This window comes from Lissotriton helveticus, chromosome 3_1 (assembly GCF_964261635.1).
Source record: "Lissotriton helveticus chromosome 3_1, aLisHel1.1, whole genome shotgun sequence".
NCBI lineage: Eukaryota > Metazoa > Chordata > Amphibia > Caudata > Salamandridae > Lissotriton > Lissotriton helveticus.
Window position 1 is genome coordinate 1414397646 of NC_136061.1, and position 19564 is coordinate 1414417209.

General features: G+C 40.5%; 1 long non-coding RNA gene across 1 annotated transcript; it reads left to right on the top strand.

The window, feature by feature from the left end:
• Window positions 1–2805: 2805 nt before the first annotated feature.
• Window positions 2806–10889, top strand: LOC144824988 (uncharacterized). Its single transcript, XR_013609226.1, has 3 exons — window positions 2806–2929; window positions 9861–9936; window positions 10842–10889. It is a non-coding gene; the product is annotated as an uncharacterized LOC144824988 (long non-coding RNA).
• Window positions 10890–19564: the final 8675 nt, after the last annotated feature.

Genomic DNA, 19564 nt, shown 5'->3' on the forward strand with positions numbered 1-19564 from the left:
TATTTTTCCCATTTTAATGTCAGACCTTTCTTTGTGGCGCAAATTGCTTGTAAATATGCTCCCACCTGTACATTGAAAATTTTGATTTTGAATGTTTATGTTACATAGCCATGTTTAAAGTGACCCTACCATGCAGGAAAGCCAATCAAAATACGCTTTTATGTGTCTTAAGGACAATTTAAGTAATTTTCCCATGTGTAGTGTTTTGAAGTTATGATTTGAAAATCGTTTTTGAGGTAAAGGAATGTTGTTAAAATTTATGTTCGCCATATGCCCCCAAATTTCTTTCTCAGGGTTGCAGCAGGGTGCTCTTGAGACACCCCTGCACTTTTGGAATAAATTCCTAATTTGTGATGAGCAAATTGTTAATCGCAAATTGCACCTTCATTTATATGAGCCTCCTAGCCCATGGAAATGAATGGGTAATTTGCAATTAGCAATTTTCTCATCGCAAATTTGGAATGGTAAAGAATCGCTATTTATTCCTTAAAATTCGCTTTTTTGGAAATGCAAAATAGTTATATGATACATATGGCGGTTGATGTCTAACAAGATAAGAAGCTTATGGATACATTTATGATGACTGGTGCAATGAAGTAGAAATCACTTACTTCATTGGTAGGCCTTTACAATAAATTATCTCCTCTGTATTCTTCATCAAGCATAACTTTAATCTGCAATCCTGAGTAGGCCTCACCTTAAACAAACCTCTGGATAGGCCACATCTTATTGTCATCCTGATTTAATCATTTATAATTCTAGGGACAGATTTATGATAGGTGTATACCTCTTTTGTGCCACTTAGAAAACATTGTCCATGGGGAAATGAATTAAAATGTCATTAAGACACATGAATGTGTTTTTTTTAAACGTTTGCAATTTTTTTGGGTCACTTTCAACATGGGTATGTGTCTGAAACAGTCAAAATCTAAATTTGCAATGCACTGGTGGGAGCATATTTACAAGGAATGTGCTTCATGGGGAAAGGTCTTATAATGTAATATGGGAAAAATGACATTAGAGATACTGAAATGCCTTATAGAGAAGCATACACCATTATGTCCTTGTCATAAATTTGCAAACCATTACTTTTCCCCAAAAACGATTTTCAAATTATATTTAGAAAACAGTGCACATGTGGAAATTACTTAAAATGTCAATAATTCAAAAATTGTGATTCCTTAAATGCAATGTATAAAAAAAAAATATGTAAAAAATGATATTAAGGATTTGGAAACTACCACCAACTTGTAGTTTGTGGTAATTTGCGAATTCTTTTCAAAAAGAATTTTTTTTTTAAAAAAAAAAAGGTCCCATATGACGCCCATACATGCCATTAGGGCATGTAGGTGTGCCATGTGCTCCCAAATTTCTTTTTCAGGGGTGCAGCAGGTTGTTCTTGAGATACCCCTGCACGCTTGAAAAAAATCCTATTTTGTGATGAGCTAATTGCTAATCACAACTTGCAACATTAATTCCTATGAGCCTCCTAGCCTATGGAAATGAATGGGTAATTTGCAATTAGCAATTTGCTCATTGCAAATTAGGAATAGTAAAGAATCGCTATTTATTCCTTAAAATTTGCTATTTATAATATGTAAAATATTTTGATGATACATATGGCAGTTCATCTGTAACAAGATAAGAAGCTTAGGGATAGATTTATGATGAGTGGCGCATCCCCAGGGATGTGACAGTCATCCTGCGCCACTGTTCCGCCACCCATGGTGTGCTGCATTTACAATGCGGCGCAGCATGGGGCAAAAAAGGCACAGATGTGTGACGCATCTGTGCTGTAAAGGTGGCGCATTGCTGGAGTTGTATCGTAAGTGCGATGCAGCTCCAGCAAGGATCAGGGGTGCCCCATCTATACAATGCTGCGTCAAGACCTATGCCAGCTTCAAGCAGGTGCAGGGTTTTGAAGCAGCTTTCTCCTATCTGATTGTAAATGCGGCACACCATGGGTGGTAAAGCAGTGGTGCACATTAACTGGTGCATGCCTGGGGATGTGCCATTTAATATAAATCTGCACTTTAACATTTGAGTATGTGCAGGGGACACAGAGTCGTTGAGGCTTATCCAAGGTTAAGAACAGATGAGTCCTGTCCAGTGAAAAATTAGACATAGGCTTCACCTGCTCAGCATCGCTGGACATGGCTAAATAATAGCTGCAAAATGTTACTCTTGTTAAATAATTTTACTATTATAATCTGTGAGATTTGTCTCTTACTCTGCAACATCTCATTGTTGTTGTCTTTCTTTAAAGATAAAGACAACCTCAACATGAGCGACAATCTGCAATCAGTTGATTTTGACCTCATCATTGAACTTGTAATTGAAACATCAGTGGATGTTGATCCATTGGATGATTTAAATCCTGAGGATGAAGAAGAGCGTGATGAGGATGCAGATTTGTCCGAATTATATGATATAGGATGGGAAGATGACCTGCTTGAGCCTTTGGAATTATAAACATTTATTTTTAAAATTTATAATGAATAAAAAGTAAAAAGGTAAACCGTTTAATTTAAAAATAAAGACACCTTCAAAAACAGGTTATGTGTAGTGTCTTCAATAAAATATTAAAATATGCTCATAAAATTAGATCAGATTCACATATAAAATAGCATAGGTAACATAAATATAAATCTCATTTCTTTTCTGCTACTTCTGTATTGTAAATTTGCAAGGACTAAAAAATCTTCTATTTAAAATGTCAAGTAGTGTGTTATGTTTTTGATCACTATTACTGATTTACTGTTTGATAATATTTTTTTATTAACATTTTTATTATATTTTTCCTCAGATTCAACTATGCCTACAAAAATAAGAGAGATGAAGGCTGCAAAACGTCAAAGACAGCAGGAGAAAAAAAAAATGCAGCAGTCCTCTAACAAAAAGATTTCTCAAGCGATGAAGAAAGCACCGGGTAAGAGCTCTAAATATTTCATAAAAAATATTTCAAATAAAAAAAATATTAGTACAGAAAATGTTTCAATCCATAACAACACAAGTAAATCAAATGGAAAGAAAAGGACAAATGAAAATGTTACTGCTAGAGCAAGAGATAAATCTGTGCATGATAGTAGAAGGAAACAACAGTTTACGGAGATTCGTAAACGAATGTTCCGTAACAGGATAATTGGCAATTTGTTAAAAAATATTAAGAAAGGTCAACAGAAATTAGTTTTTTATAGGAGAAAAAAAAAAGTTGAGAAAGTTATTGATCAGGCTTTTGAAATTAAACGTAAGTTATTTATTTTGATAATCAATAGAATTAGGAAGCTAAACAAGGCAATTTTTGATTTGAAAAGAAATAGTAGATGGAAGAGAATAGTTAATCGTAGTAATTTTTGTGAAGTTTTTTCTGGAGAATGGATACATAGTTCAAGCTGTGAGGCATTTTTTAATGAAGAGAGTTATTTCCAGGATAATGATTTGGTGCATGCAGTTGACATCAGTGGTCGTGCTTATGAAGTGAAAGATGGTTGTCCAGTTGAAAAAGAAAAACTTGTGACAACAGAGGCAGAAGAGTTGTTAGGTAATGAGGTTTTAGGAAGACGTGCTAAGGGTCCTGTGTACACCTGGAAGTGTAGTAGTATTTGCAGTGTGCGACAGGATTCTATCAATTTGCTTTGTGATTTTGTACGGTCATTTAACAAGAAAAGTTTGAAGCAGAAAATGAGGTTGTTGCAAGAATTAGATCCTTGCAGAGTGAGAGAAGTGACAGGTTTGCATGGTCATTCACTGGCTTGTCTTTCCAGGAGAGTATGCCAGAGTGTTTTTCATCATTTCAGGATGCTAGCAGTGCATCATAACAAAGTGAGGAAGTTAGTTAGACTGTTGTATTATGCTAAGAGTCCAGCAATTATGCTGAAACAATTATGTGCTGCTCTTCTGCATGGTTCTGAAATAGATGTGAGGAATATATGTGAAGAAATTGAGTTTTGTTACTTTGGAAGTAAAGAGGAGAATGTTGAAATTGAGCAAGAAATAGAGGGTCATTTGGAAGATACTGTACATGTTTCCAGTACAGATAATTTCCAGAGGGAAATTGCGACGTTTGACATGAAATCAAGTGAGAGGCCTAATTTCACTTGTGTGTGTTGTCGACGCACTTATTATAAGAATCAGACTAAGTTAGTGGATTTATATGCAAAAAGTGAAAGGGAAAATAATAGTGAATGGAAGGATTTTGCAACATACTTGATGGTAGAAAATTGTTTTGATTTGGGATTGGATCAACGTGTGTGTACTTATTGTTGTAACAAATTAAAACAAAACCAGATGCCTGCTAGAGCAGTTCATAATAATCTGGAATTGGTTGAGATTCCTTCTGAATTGAAGGACTTAAATACTTATGAATCTATTTTGATTCAAAGTATCCATCCCTTTCAGGCTATTGTAAGAATGGAGCCAAAGACAGGGAAATTGCCTCCATCAGATTTACAGAGAGGATTAAAGGGAAGAGTTGTTTATTTGCCTCTAGATTTGAAGAAAAACATTAACACAATTGGAGTAGAAAAAGTGGAAGAGGAACCTCTGGTTATCTTAGTTAATGGGGTTCCGACAAAGAATAAGAAAATATGGCAAGATTTAGTAGATGTTAGGAAAGTTAAAAAGGCAACATTGTATTTGAAAAAAAATAATAAATACTATAAGAATGTATATGTTGAAGAAGAGGAAGTAAGTGAGGAAGAGGATAGCGATTTGTGTGCTGGTCAAATTGAGAAAGTAGAACTCTCTACTAGTGAGGAAATATATGAACATTATAGTGTTCATCCTTTGCATTCAAAGGAAGTCATGGGGAATGCTATTGAGTTGTTTCAAATGAAACAAGCCAAAGGGAGTCCCATTAGTGTTTGGGAGCAAAGTTTGGAAGCTCGGTGTTTCCCACAGCTTTTTCCAACAGGTCAGGGAGGAAGATATGATGAGCGACCTCATCAAATTCCTGCTTCTGAATACCGGACTTTGCGATTGTATGCAGGAGATGCTAGGTTTCGACAATGCATTCCATATTTGTTTCATCTCCTGTTTGAAAGCGATCTGTCTGGACTGTCATATGCAGTGAACCACATCTTGAAAAGTGGTATACACATGCAAAACATCTCGGCAAGTGATTTTATGGATAAAGTGAATGTCCAAGATAGTATTTTGGATTCTCACCTGATTAATCTCATGGCGTGTCAGCGTGGTACTAATGAGTACTGGTACCGTCGTCATGGTGATTTAAAATGTATGCTGAGGAACTTAGGTACTCCCACATGGTTCCTCACTCTGAGCTGTGCCGAGTATGGCTGGGAAGACTTACTTGAATTTCTACGAGAGGCAAATGCTAACGTAGAAAACATCGAATTCAAGACACCCGGAGAACTGTGCTCTTTGGATCCAGTCAATGTATGTAGGTACTTCAATCATAGATTTGAAGCTATGATGTCTTTCATCATGAATAAGAAGAATCCACCTCTTGGAGAGGTGTTGGATTTCTTCTGGAGAAAGGAGTACCAAGCAAGAGGTGCTCCTCATATACATATGTTGCTGTGGATCAAGGATGCACCTAAATTTGGAACGGATCCAGATGACTCAGTGATGAGTTTCATCCAACAGTATTCTACGTGTGCTGTTCCAAACGCAAAGGAGAAGAAAAGCCTAAGAGAAAAAGTTCTGCGTTTCCAAAGCCATCGATGTGGAAAGTACTGCCGTCGTAAATTCCGAAACAAGGACAAGTTCTACACTAAATGTCGTTTCGGCTATCCACGACCGGTGATTTCTAAAGGAAGAGTAAACAGTTTGATGTCTTCGCTGCGACACAATGTCATGAAGAAATCACCTAAAAACACTTACAATTTGAAGAGGAACGAAGAGTCCAAGTACATCAACGACTACAACCCGGTGATTTTGTCCATGTGGAATGCTAACATGGATATACAGTTTGTGGCTGATAACTGTATGGCTGTGGCTCGGTATGTGACGTCTTACATCACCAAAAAAGAGAAGACAGAATTGAAGGATATGTGGGAGGACATTTCCCATGAAAAGAGCCTCAGCAAGAAGTTGTACAGTTTCAGTCTGAAGATGTTGTCGCATCGAGAAATCGGAGCGTACGAATGTTCTGACCGGTTGTCTTCAGCAAGTCTCTATGCCAAGTCCAGGAGTATCGTTTGGGCGAGTCTTGGTCTTGCTGCAACGCGTAATCGAGTTCTCAAACCTGTGCGGGAAATTGAGTATTTGGCGGAAAAGGAGCCAAACAGTACCGACATTTTGAAGACCAACATGTTGGATACATATTATCCAAATCGAAGCAGTCACCTCGAGAATGTTTGTCTGTATGAGGTTCTGCAAAATTACATGTTCAAGAGGAACATCAAAGAAGATACTGAGAAAGGAGTGTATGCTGTAATAGGAAGTGAGGGATGTCTGGTGAAGCAAAGAAAATGCCACTTGATAAACCATCGAAAATTGAGTGGCGAATCTCCTGAAAAAAAGGAGTTTTTCTATTTAGCACTTTTGCAACTTTTCAAGCCTTGGCGTGCAGAAGAGGAACTGCTTGGAGATTTCCTCTGTTATGAAGACTCTTTCAATGCCGCCAAGGAGACCATAGAATGTCCTGCTTTTCCCAAATATGTAGAAATGTTGAATGCGGAAATTGAGCAGGAAGCAACAATTGCAGCCGAGATTGCCAGAGACAGTTCTCAGGACAGTCAGAGTTCTGCTTCATTGAGTCAGGATCCACTAGGAGGACCTCTTATTGAAAATGAAGCTGCCACTGCTATGAATGAGGTGGAAAGAGCCATGGCACATGCTCAAGAGGATGTGGTTAACTTAGAAGAGTTGGAAAGGCAACTCAACGTTGAGCAGAGGAAAATATATGACGAAGTTACCATGCAAATTGATCATGGATTAAGTCATGATAAGAAAGAGTGCTCATGTACGTCGTTGAAGCCTGTCCGACTGTACGTGAGTGGAGAAGCGGGAACTGGAAAAAGTTTCCTCATTAAAGCAATTTCATGCTATTTGCAGGAAAGGACAGAGTCATCGCTGTCTTGTGTTGTCACTGCTCCAACTGGACTGGCAGCACATAATATTAAAGGGATTACTTTACATCGTTTACTGATGCTGCCAGTGGAGCATGACAACAAATTAGAATATCACAAGCTATCTGGAGATGCTTGTTTTGAAGTTTCAAGAATCTTGAGGAAAATGAAACTTCTTATCATTGACGAAGTAAGCATGGTTTCCAATGTCATGCTTGCCTTTGTGCATTTGAGGATGCAAGAAGTTCTCAAAACAGAGTATGATGTGTTATTTGGTGGCAAACACATCATTGTTTTCGGAGATCTTCTGCAGCTGACACCAGTGAAAGGGCAACCTGTGTTCAAAATGCTCACGCATGAAGATACCAGGAAGTGCCTAGGCAGCATTGGCAACGTCAATATATGGTTAAACTTCAATTATGCTGAACTGCATGAAAATATGCGTCAGGCAAAGGATGAAGTTTACAAGACTATTCTACAAGATGTTAGAATTGGAAAAGTGACCGAGCATGGAAAAGAAGCTTTACATGCACGATTACTGTCAAATTTATATCCAGAACAAGATGTTGTGCCTGAGAATATTTTTCAGAAAATTACTGATAAGAAATCTGGAATATGTTTGATGCCAACTCTTGCAGAATGTGCCAAATTTAACAACAAAATGTTGCATTTAGAAAAGCAAGAGATTGTGAAAGTGGAAGCTATTGATAGAGTACAGCATATGGGATCAACAATTATTTTGTCTGAGAATCTGAAATCAAAATTGGATTCATTAGAGAAGACTATATCTAAAACTGCAGGTTTTGAAAAGACTCTGAATGTGTGCTTGAACTGCCGTATAATTTTAAGAAGGAATTTACATGTTGAAAGAGGTCTGGTAAATGGATCAATGGGTAATGTTGTTGATTTTGTGAAATACAGAAATAGAGATGGAATTGAATTTTTAAAAATTAAATTTGATGGCATTGAGGAAGTACAGCTAATTGCTCGTTGTTCTGCTAGATTTTTGCTTGTAAAAGACTTATATGTTCGCCGTAAGCAGTTCCCTGTTTGCTTGGCATATGCGGTGACAATTCATAAATCGCAAGGTTTAAGTGTAGACACTGCATTGGTGAATATTGGCAGTTCTGTGTTCAAGGAGGGTATGGCATATGTGGCATTGTCACGAGTTAGAACTTTATCGGGATTGTACTTGATTGAGTGTGATGTCAGAAACATTTGTGCAGATCTAGATTGTGTTAAGGAATACAATAGGTTAAGAAGAGAGTATGCGCCACATTTGCCTCAGTTTCCTTTGTTTGAGAAACGTCTGGTAGGCCGGAAACGAAGAAATGAGAACAATACTGGGGAGGTTGTAGCAAAAAGACAAAAAGTGAATGAACCTAAAATTACAAGCAGAAACAAAGAGGATTCTGTTGAAGATGTTGTTGGTTTTCAGTTTGAAAACAGTTCTGGTGTCAACTGCTATGCTAATGTAGTAATGAATGTTTTGTTTTCTCTAAAAAATGTAAAAGAAGAGATTGTGGTCAATTCTGATCAAAGATTTTGCAGTTTGTTGAATTCTGTGTTAGAGAAATGTAGCACAGATAGAACAAAAATAGAAAGTGTGTCTGAAATTCGAAACCTGTTAGACAGATGTTCAGGGCAAACACAATTCTCTCAAAATATTCAGCAAGATTGTCAGGAGTTTTTAATGTATATGCTTGATGTATTACATGCTGAAGGTGTAGATGTAGATCAGCTGTTTGGGCTTTCTTATCAATGGCAGCATGACTGCGAGAACTGTATGGTATCAAGTACTACTAGTGTAGACTCAGAAAGATTTATATATTTAACTTTGCCAGACAGTAAATCAGTCTCCTTTAATAAGCTAGTAAACGCTGCTAATCACAGCATGGAGTGTAGCCAATGTAAATCTGAAATGATGTCCACATTATTTATACGAAAATATGGCCAGTACGTCATTTTAATGTTCCAACGATGTAGGCCTGATGGAACAAAATTGACAACTTTAATAAAAAAATTTGTAGCTTCGCAGTTGTCAATATCAGGAAGGACTTTTGTAACTACAGCAATTATATATCATGATGGCCCTTCAATATCATCAGGACATTACACAGCTTATTTAAAGTCTAGAAATGGCTGGTCATTCTGCAATGATTCTGTTTTAATTTTCAAAAAAAAATTGCCGTATGACCTTAAAAACTCTTACCTGGTGTTTTTAAAACCAAAATTTTAGGAAAATAATCTCGGGATATGATCTGTGGAATTTCAAGAAGTTCTAATGGCTCCTACACAATTTGGCCTTGAGGATAAGTGTAGTTCAGAGACATAACTTCTAATCAAAGGATTGGACATTATGGAGATGTATGTGCACTTTAAATGAGTTCAGAAAAATTGTTTCTTTTCATAAGCTAATTGAAGCAGCCAATCAAAACATGGAGTAGAGGGAATGTAAGTCTGCAATGCTGTCTACTGTTTTACATTGCTTTGTGATTAAAAGTGATGTAGAGAATTAAATAATTGTAGTACTCATAGAGGTAGTGTAAGTCTGCTTCATATTAAGCAGTATCAGTGTCATAGGAAATGTAGAACATGACTGACCAAGAAGGGGAAGATATTATTATTCCAGGATTGTGAAAATGATCTTCAACATTTTAATTCTGAAAGTTGCGGAAATGCCAAATGATGGGATTGGCTTACAAGAAATCCAAGAGTTATAAATATCTCTGACTAGATTTGGCCTTGTGGAAAATAGTGGTAGAGAGCAAGAAGTCATTTATTGCATGTAACGTGTTTTTAAAAACGATGGAGCTTTTCTTTCAGAAAGTGGCGGGCTGAAAGTAATAACAGCACAAAAGAGTGTAAGCTGTTTATAGGACATCCTTGGACGTCATGGAAAGTAAGTTAACTTTAAGGAGTTCTGAATTTTATTTTCTGATGTTGTATGGGTTTTTTAAACACAATCATTTTGATTGTGTTTTTTTTTCCCCGCTGTTACATGATGAATACCTTCAAGTCACTGTTTTTAGTGAATTTTGATACATTCTGAGAACAGCAAAAATAAACCATTTAACATGTATAATTAATTCTGTACTGTTTGCATTTATGATGTATATGTAGAACTGTGTAGGAGGCATGGAGAAGGTGAGTTTTCTGTAAGTGTTAAATTTATTGTATGCAGTGCTGCACTTCTACGTAATCTTTCATATGCTGGACTACATCTGCACAATGAGATACCTAAGCAAAGGAAACACAAGTGATGTGATTGTGAAATGAGCAAAATAAATTGCACATATTTCAATTACATCACTTGAGTTTCCTATCATTACGAATCACATTGTGCAGATCAAGTTTAGGTCTGTCCAGGGAAACATAGGAGGTTTCTACTTTGTTGAAGAGTGCAGTGGACATGACTCACTTCATTAGTAGACTTTCACAGATATTATCTCCTCTGTACACTTCAACAAGTGTAAATCTCATCTTGAACTCTGAGTAGGCCTCACCTCAAACAAATCTCTGGATAGGAGACATGTTATTGGCATACTGAAGCGACACTTTTCTGAAACAAGAGCAATGCAAAAGATGCACCATGTTTTAAGATAGTCCTCACTTCATCTGCATCAAGATACTGTTAGTTTAAAATGTATATCTTTAGCATTGTGTAGAGGACCTGGAGAAGCAGAAGCTTCTGTCAGTGTCAAAGTTGTTGAAAAACTATTTGTCCTTCAATATTTTCCCTTGTCTTTTGTAATTTTTAAATACATATTTTAATTTTTTTTTAAATGTTGGTTCTCTCTTTCACAGATTGAAAGTATAGAAATAAAATGTGATTAATTTAACAGCAATTACAAGGTAAATAGTTGTACTCTTTTCGTTACATTTCTATCACATTCACCTACTATTAGATCCACTGCTTCACTTCTTTAATCCTCAGTTTCCTGCCTTTGCTACTTTCCTCATTCCTTTCTCTATTACCTATTTACTCAACTCCTTCCACTCTTTTTCTCAGTCCCTCTGTTCTCATAGTTTCTCAGTCTTGTTCACTCACTCCATCTCTATTACTCTTAGTGTCTGTGAATTACTTTCCCAACTTTTTTTTTTTGGGGACCGCTTCCTGGGAAGTTGCCCGGTTCGCAAACCAGCAGCGTTATGGCAGTCCACCATTTTGTGTTTCGTTCGAATCAAGATACAAGATGGAGGGCAAATAATGTTCAGAATAGGTAGAAGGGGGCACGGTAGATGTATCTTGACCCCCTTGGTTTTCTGAGGGTGGCTCAGGAGGACCATAGTTCTTCACTCTTGTTCACTCTCTCTGTTTCTATTAATGTCACTGTTTATGACTGATCAAAAAAATGTTTTTTAAAAAAGAACAGTAACTATAAGGGAAGGAAATAGACAGTTATGTTAAAAGAAAGACAGCTAAAGGGAGTAAACTAACGATACTGTTACCTACAATCCACTGCTGTTGATGTTACTGACCATGTCATGAATGATGTAATATGTGAAATCATCAACAGTGGATTGTAGGTAACAGTATCCTTATTTTACTCCCTAGAGCTGTCTTTCTTTTAACATAACTGTGTATTTCCTTCCCTTATAGTTACTGTTCTTTTTTAAAAAATATTTTTTTGGTTAGCTTCCGGTACGCGTACCGGGTAGCGCTCCGGGAGCGAACTAAGAGAAATACAGGTTGGCAGAGTTCCAAATTTTCTACTAATTTTTTTATAATGGGGAGTTAGTTCTGAAAAGAACTTTTTTTTTTATGTTTTTGTTGTTTTATATTTTTTTTAGTATTTTTTGAACATTTTTTTACTTTTTTTGTATTTTCTGAACGTTTTTAAAAAATTTTTGGTTTTTTTGGGGGGGGGGGAAACAAAAACGATCCATTATAAAGGGCTCAACAGGAGCAAAAAAAAAAAATGAATTTATTTTTTGGTGCGTTTTGTGCAAACATTAATATGATTTTGAATTGCTCGCAAAATCAAAGTGATGCTACTTTCTCTGTAGCAGATGAAAGCGCCACATTCCACGCACACTTGTTTTACGTGACCAAACAACATTTGGATGTTTGCAATCACCTCCCTCGCCTCTGGTCCCGACACCTCTGGAACCACCGATCTTCTTGCCATTTGGAGGGGATGTTGTTGTTGGTCACGTAGCTGGGCAGCACTATAGTTATTTGGGTGCCACCTACTCATATGCCGATGCATAGTATGATTCCCATAACTATATTTTTTATCGGTGCCCCTTGACAATCTGTCACCGCATATGCGGCAAAACACGTAACGAGCATTCACTTTCTTTTGCCCCTTAGGAATTCTGTAGAATTGCCAGATATAATTCTCCTGTCGATTGTACCTCCTGGGCTCCTCTGGCAAAAACTCATGCTCTTCCTCCTCTTCCTGTTCTTCCTCTTCTTGCAGAATTACTTCTGCAGGTGGTCCTCTCTTTCTTGGATTTGGTGGAGGTGGTGGGCTAGCACCAGCTGAAGCTACTAATGAAGCCATCACAAAGTCTCAATAAAGGGTCTTTCTCTCAGCAAGATGAAAGTCAGAGTGATGAAAGAAGGAGGGGTTTTCATCATTTGGGAAAAACAAAAGTTCTAAACCAATGACAAGTGTCCATTTTAGATCACATGACCTTGTATTACATCATTAGGAAACCAAAAGTGAAATGAACCAATGAAAAGTGTTATTATCGAGTCACATGACCTGCTATGTTTACATTACGCGGTCGGCGCCGCGCCGCGGATCGCTTCCGGTTCGCGTACCGGTGCGCTTCCGGGTACGCAAACGTAGCACGTAATATGACGTATTACGCGAGAACGCGAAACGTCATGCTGACGCGAAGCGTCACCATGTTGTTTTGTAACGCGAGAGGTGCGCAAAAGGAACGTTTACCAGTTCGCGTACCGGGTCGCGCCTCCGGATTGAGCTAACGGGAAGCTAACCGGTACGCGTACTGGGAGCGAAACAAAAAAAATACAAAAAAAATTGTATAAAAAACATGTAAAAAATATTTTTCTTTTTAAAGAATAATACATTGTAAAGGTTTTGATATTAGCTATTAAAAAACCAATGAAATTCACTGAAAAAACCATAGGTTATAGACCATATATAGTTAGGAATTAGCATTTACAAAACCTTGAAAATTCACTGAAAAAACCATAGGTTATAGACCATATATAGTTAGGAATTAGCATTTAAAAAACCTTATTTTACTCACACAAAACCATTGAAATTCCATATATAGTTAGTTGCACTAACTATGTATCGCGCACCCGCAATCCACTGCTGATGATGTCACATATTACATCATTCATGACATGGTCAGTGACATCACTGATGACATCACTGATGACATCTCAAATGACATCACTGATGACATCACTGATGACATCATCCAGTGACTGTGTGTTTCTGTAAAGTTTAAATATGTTTTAGATATTGAAGAATGAGTAGATGTATAACTGTCTGGACGAAGGATTTAGTAGGTGCATGACTGAATGTATGAGTGAGTGATTAAATGTGTCTCACTGAGTGCATGGGTTAGTGACTAAACTGTCTTAATTTGTGCATCATTATGTCTGTTGTTCTGTAAACTACTGCATGTGTTGATCAGTAGCTATATGATTAACTATATGGGTTATTGATTGATTGTCCAAGTATTTGTATGGGAGACTGAGTGTGTGTGTGGCTGGCTGGGAGGTGTGTGACTCTGTGCAGATCAATGTGTACTTGTATCAATGATTGTATAAGAAAGTAAGTATGTGTTACTATATGTTTGAAAATGTAAGGTGCTCTATGTTTAACTGTATAGACAAGAAAATGGAAGTGTGATTGATTCTTTACAGGACTGACTAGGTGTGTGAGTAACTCCATGGATGAGTGGCAGAGTGTGAGTGTCTGTATAGGTGTATGAGTGCATATGATAGTGTTGTAAAGATGAGTGATTGTATGTATGAATGATTGTATGGGTGAATGAGTGAATGTGTGTGTAGACGTAGGAATCAGTGAGTACGTATGTAGTAACTAGTATTGGTGTGTCAATGGTTTCAAAAATTATACTCTGTATTTAACACTGGGTGAAACAGAGGTTATATTAAAATGTGAGGAGATGCATTGTATTGTCACATGAATGATATCATCAGTGATGTGGTCATTGATGTCAAATGAGATGTCATCAGTGATGTCATCAGTGATGTCATTTGAGATGTCATCAGTGATGTCATCAGTGATGTCACTGACCATGTCATGAATGATGTAATATGTGACATCATCAGCAGTGGATTGCGGGTGCGCGATACATAGTTAGTGCAACTAACTATATATGGAATTTCAATGGTTTTGTGTGAGTAAAATAAGGTTTTTTAAATGCTAATTCCTAACTATATATGGTCTATAACCTATGGTTTTTTCAGTGAATTTTCAAGGTTTTGTAAATGCTAATTCCTAACTATATATGGTCTATAACCTATGGTTTTTTCAGTGAATATATATATATATGTTTATACAAGATGCCTGTGACATGAGAGGCAACACTGCAGGGCTCTCCCATCCGGGCTAGAATGTCGCAGTGCGCTTCTGCACGATGCATGGAGTGATGTGCCCGACGCGTTTCTGGGGGACTCCACCCCCGTCATCAGGGGCTGCTTCCTGTCGCCTTACGATGTGTGTCATACTATTTGTGGACATTTTCTATCAGGCAAACCCATGGACAGCATATATCCTCTTCAGTTGGAGTTATGGGATTTGTAGTCCGTAGGTGAAAAGCACATCGATAGTCTTGGGTCCATAATGCTTTCATTAGATACCTTAAGTAGGCTGCTGTTCGTGCTTAGGCGCGCTGCAAATAAAATGACGAGTCCTGCGCTCCTTACAGCCAATAAGTTTGGATGCTACAAGCTTCATCCCGCTGCTCACCATTACAGAGCAACAGGCGATGGTGCTCTCTCCGCGGCCAGGCGCCGCGTGGAAAATGTTTATACAAGATGCCTGTGACATGAGAGGCAACACTGCAGGGCTCTCCCATCCGGGCTAGAATGTCGCAGTGCGCTTCTGCACGATGCATGGAGTGATGTGCCCGACGCGTTTCTGGGGGACTCCACCCCCGTCATCAGGGGCTGCTTCCTGTCGACTTACGATGTGTGTCATACTATTTGTGGACATTTTCTATCAGGCAAACCCATGGACAGCATATGTCCTCTTCAGTTGGAGTTATGGGATTTGTAGTCCGTAGGTGAAAAGCACATCGATAGTCTTGGGTCCATAATGCTTTCATTAGATACCTTAAGTAGGCTGCTGTTCGTGCTTAGGCGCGCTGCAAATAAAATGACGAGTCCTGCGCTCCTTACAGCCAATAAGTTTGGATGCTACAAGCTTCATCCCGCTGCTCACCATTACAGAGCAACAGGCGATGGTGCTCTCTCCGCGGCCAGGCGCCGCGTGGAAAATGTTTATACAAGATGCCTGTGACATGAGAGGCAACACTGCAGGGCTCTCCCATCCGGGCTAGAATGTCGCAGTGCGCTTCTGCACGATGCATGGAGTGATGTGCCCGACGCGTTTCTGGGGGACTCCACCCCCGTCATCAGGGGCTGCTTCCTGTCGACTTACGATGTGTGTCATACTATTTGTGGACATTTTCTATCAGGCAAACCCATGGACAGCATATGTCCTCTTCAGTTGGAGTTATGGGATTTGTAGTCCGTAGGTGAAAAGCACATCGATAGTCTTGGGTCCATAATGCTTTCATTAGATACCTTAAGTAGGCTGCTGTTCGTGCTGAGGCGCGCTGCAAATAAAATGACGAGTCCTGCGCTCCTTACAGCCAATAAGTTTGGATGCTACAAGCTTCATCCCGCTGCTCACCATTACAGAGCAACAGGCGATGGTGCTCTCTCCGCGGCCAGGCGCCGCGTGGAAAATGTTTATACAAGATGCCTGTGACATGAGAGGCAACACTGCAGGGCTCTCCCATCCGGGCTCGAATGTCGCAGTGCGCTTCTGCACGATGCATGAAGTGATGTGCCCGACGCGTTTCTGGGGGACTCCACCCCCGTCATCAGGGGCTGCTTCCTGTCGACTTACGATGTGTGTCATACTATTTGTGGACATTTTCTATCAGGCAAACCCATGGACAGCATATGTCCTCTTCAGTTGGAGTTATGGGATTTGTAGTCCGTAGGTGAAAAGCACATCGATAGTCTTGGGTCCATAATGCTTTCATTAGATACCTTAAGTAGGCTGCTGTTCGTGCTTAGGCGCGCTGCAAATAAAATGACGAGTCCTGCGCTCCTTACAGCCAATAAGTTTGGATGCTACAAGCTTCATCCCGCTGCTCACCATTACAGAGCAACAGGCGATGGTGCTCTCTCCGCGGCCAGGCGCCGCGTGGAAAATGTTTATACAAGATGCCTGTGACATGAGAGGCAACACTGCAGGGCTCTCCCATCCGGGCTAGAATGTCGCAGTGCGCTTCTGCACGATGCATGGAGTGATGTGCCCGACGCGTTTCTGGGGGACTCCATCCCCGTCATCAGGGGCTGCTTCCTGTCGACTTACGATGTGTGTCATACTATTTGTGGACATTTTCTATCAGGCAAACCCATGGACAGCATATGTCCTCTTCAGTTGGAGTTATGGGATTTGTAGTCCGTAGGTGAAAAGCACATCGATAGTCTTGGGTCCATAATGCTTTCATTAGATACCTTAAGTAGGCTGCTGTTCGTGCTTAGGCGCGCTGCAAATAAAATGACGAGTCCTGCGCTCCTTACAGCCAATAAGTTTGGATGCTACAAGCTTCATCCTGCTGCTCACCATTACAGAGCAACAGGCGATGGTGCTCTCTCCGCGGCCAGGCGCCGCGTGGAAAATGTTTATACAAGATGCCTGTGACATGAGAGGCAACACTGCAGGGCTCTCCCATCCGGGCTAGAATGTCGCAGTGCGCTTCTGCACGATGCATGGAGTGATGTGCCCGACGCGTTTCTGGGGGACTCCACCCCCGTCATCAGGGGCTGCTTCCTGTCGACTTACGATGTGTGTCATACTATTTGTGGACATTTTCTATCAGGCAAACCCATGGACAGCATATGTCCTCTTCAGTTGGAGTTATGGGATTTGTAGTCCGTAGGTGAAAAGCACATCGATAGTCTTGGGTCCATAATGCTTTCATTAGATACCTTAAGTAGGCTGCTGTTCGTGCTTAGGCGCGCTGCAAATAAAATGACGAGTCCTGCGCTCCTTACAGCCAATAAGTTTGGATGCTACAAGCTTCATCCCGCTGCTCACCATTACAGAGCAACAGGCGATGGTGCTCTCTCCGCGGCCAGGCGCCGCGTGGAAAATGTTTATACAAGATGCCTGTGACATGAGAGGCAACACTGCAGGGCTCTCCCATCCGGGCTAGAATGTCGCAGTGCGCTTCTGCACGATGCATGGAGTGATGTGCCCGACGCGTTTCTGGGGGACTCCACCCCCGTCATCAGGGGCTGCTTCCTGTCGACTTACGATGTGTGTCATACTATTTGTGGACATTTTCTATCAGGCAAACCCATGGACAGCATATGTCCTCTTCAGTTGGAGTTATGGGATTTGTAGTCCGTAGGTGAAAAGCACATCGATAGTCTTGGGTCCATAATGCTTTCATTAGATACCTTAAGTAGGCTGCTGTTCGTGCTTAGGCGCGCTGCAAATAAAATGACGAGTCCTGCGCTCCTTACAGCCAATAAGTTTGGATGCTACAAGCTTCATCCCGCTGCTCACCATTACAGAGCAACAGGCGATGGTGCTCTCTCCGCGGCCAGGCGCTGCGTGGAAAATGTTTATACAAGATGCCTGTGACATGAGAGGCAACACTGCAGGGCTCTCCCATCCGGGCTAGAATGTCGCAGTGCGCTTCTGCACGATGCATGGAGTGATGTGCCCGACGCGTTTCTAGGGGACTCCACCCCCGTCATCAGAAGCGCACTGCGACATTCTAGCCCGGATGGGAGAGCCCTGCAGTGTTGCCTCTCATGTCACAGGCATCTTGTATAAACATTTTCCACGCGGCGCCTGGCCGCGGAGAGAGCACCATCGCCTGTTGCTCTGTAATGGTGAGCAGCGGGATGAAGCTTGTAGCATCCAAACTTATTGGCTGTAAGGAGCGCAGGACTCGTCATTTTATTTGCAGCGCGCCTAAGCACGAACAGCAGCCTACTTAAGGTATCTAATGAAAGCATTATGGACCCAAGACTATCGATGTGCTTTTCACCTACGGACTACAAATCCCATAACTCCAACTGAAGAGGACATATGCTGTCCATGGGTTTGCCTGATAGAAAATGTCCACAAATAGTATGACACACATCGTAAGTCGACAGGAAGCAGCCCCTGATGACGGGGGTGGAGTCCCCCAGAAACGCGTCGGGCACATCACTCCATGCATCGTGCAGAAGCGCACTGCGACATTCTAGCCCGGATGGGAGAGCCCTGCAGTGTTGCCTCTCATGTCACAGGCATCTTGTATAAACATTTTCCACGCGGCGCCTGGCCGCGGAGAGAGCACCATCGCCTGTTGCTCTGTAATGGTGAGCAGCGGGATGAAGCTTGTAGCATCCAAACTTATTGGCTGTAAGGAGCGCAGGACTCGTCATTTTATTTGCAGCGCGCCTAAGCACGAACAGCAGCCTACTTAAGGTATCTAATGAAAGCATTATGGACCCAAGACTATCGATGTGCTTTTCACCTACGGACTACAAATCCCATAACTCCAACTGAAGAGGACATATGCTGTCCATGGGTTTGCCTGATAGAAAATGTCCACAAATAGTATGACACACATCGTAAGTCGACAGAAAGCAGCCCCTGATGACGGGGGTGGAGTCCCCCAGAAACGCGTCGGGCACATCACTCCATGCATCGTGCAGAAGCGCACTGCGACATTCTAGCCCGGATGGGAGAGCCCTGCAGTGTTGCCTCTCATGTCACAGGCATCTTGTATAAACATATATATATATATATATATATATATATATAGGGAGAGAGAGAGACTCTCTCTATATATATATGAAGAAAAGGTTAGGCGAGCTTCCGGTAAGCCACACCATAGCCGTTCCTGGTGTGTTTCGGGCCTGACACCCTTCCTCATAAGTAGACTGCAATACAGATGACCAGCAATCAAGGCTCCCAGTATTTTCCCTCGTGTTTATTTATATTTGTAATCTCACTCGGGTGAGTATATAGCAAGGCTTTCTGGGACTGGAAGTCTCTGTTACAACACCCAAGTGGGCTGCTGACATCCTGCAGTGGCAAAGTTCTTTACGTAAATTAATTCACCTTAAAGTCACCTTCCCCAGTGTTCACAATCTCCTCCTGCTCCGCATCCCGCTGTTTCGACAAACTGTAGCGGATCCGCTCAATTGCACGGTAGTATCATCTAACGGCCTGGCTAGGCCGTATTTATGAGAAGAAAAGGTTTGTCCCTCGGTGAGACGCATCCACAGGTAGGTAAATCAAGATCAGGGAAGGTCTTCTGGTAAACCA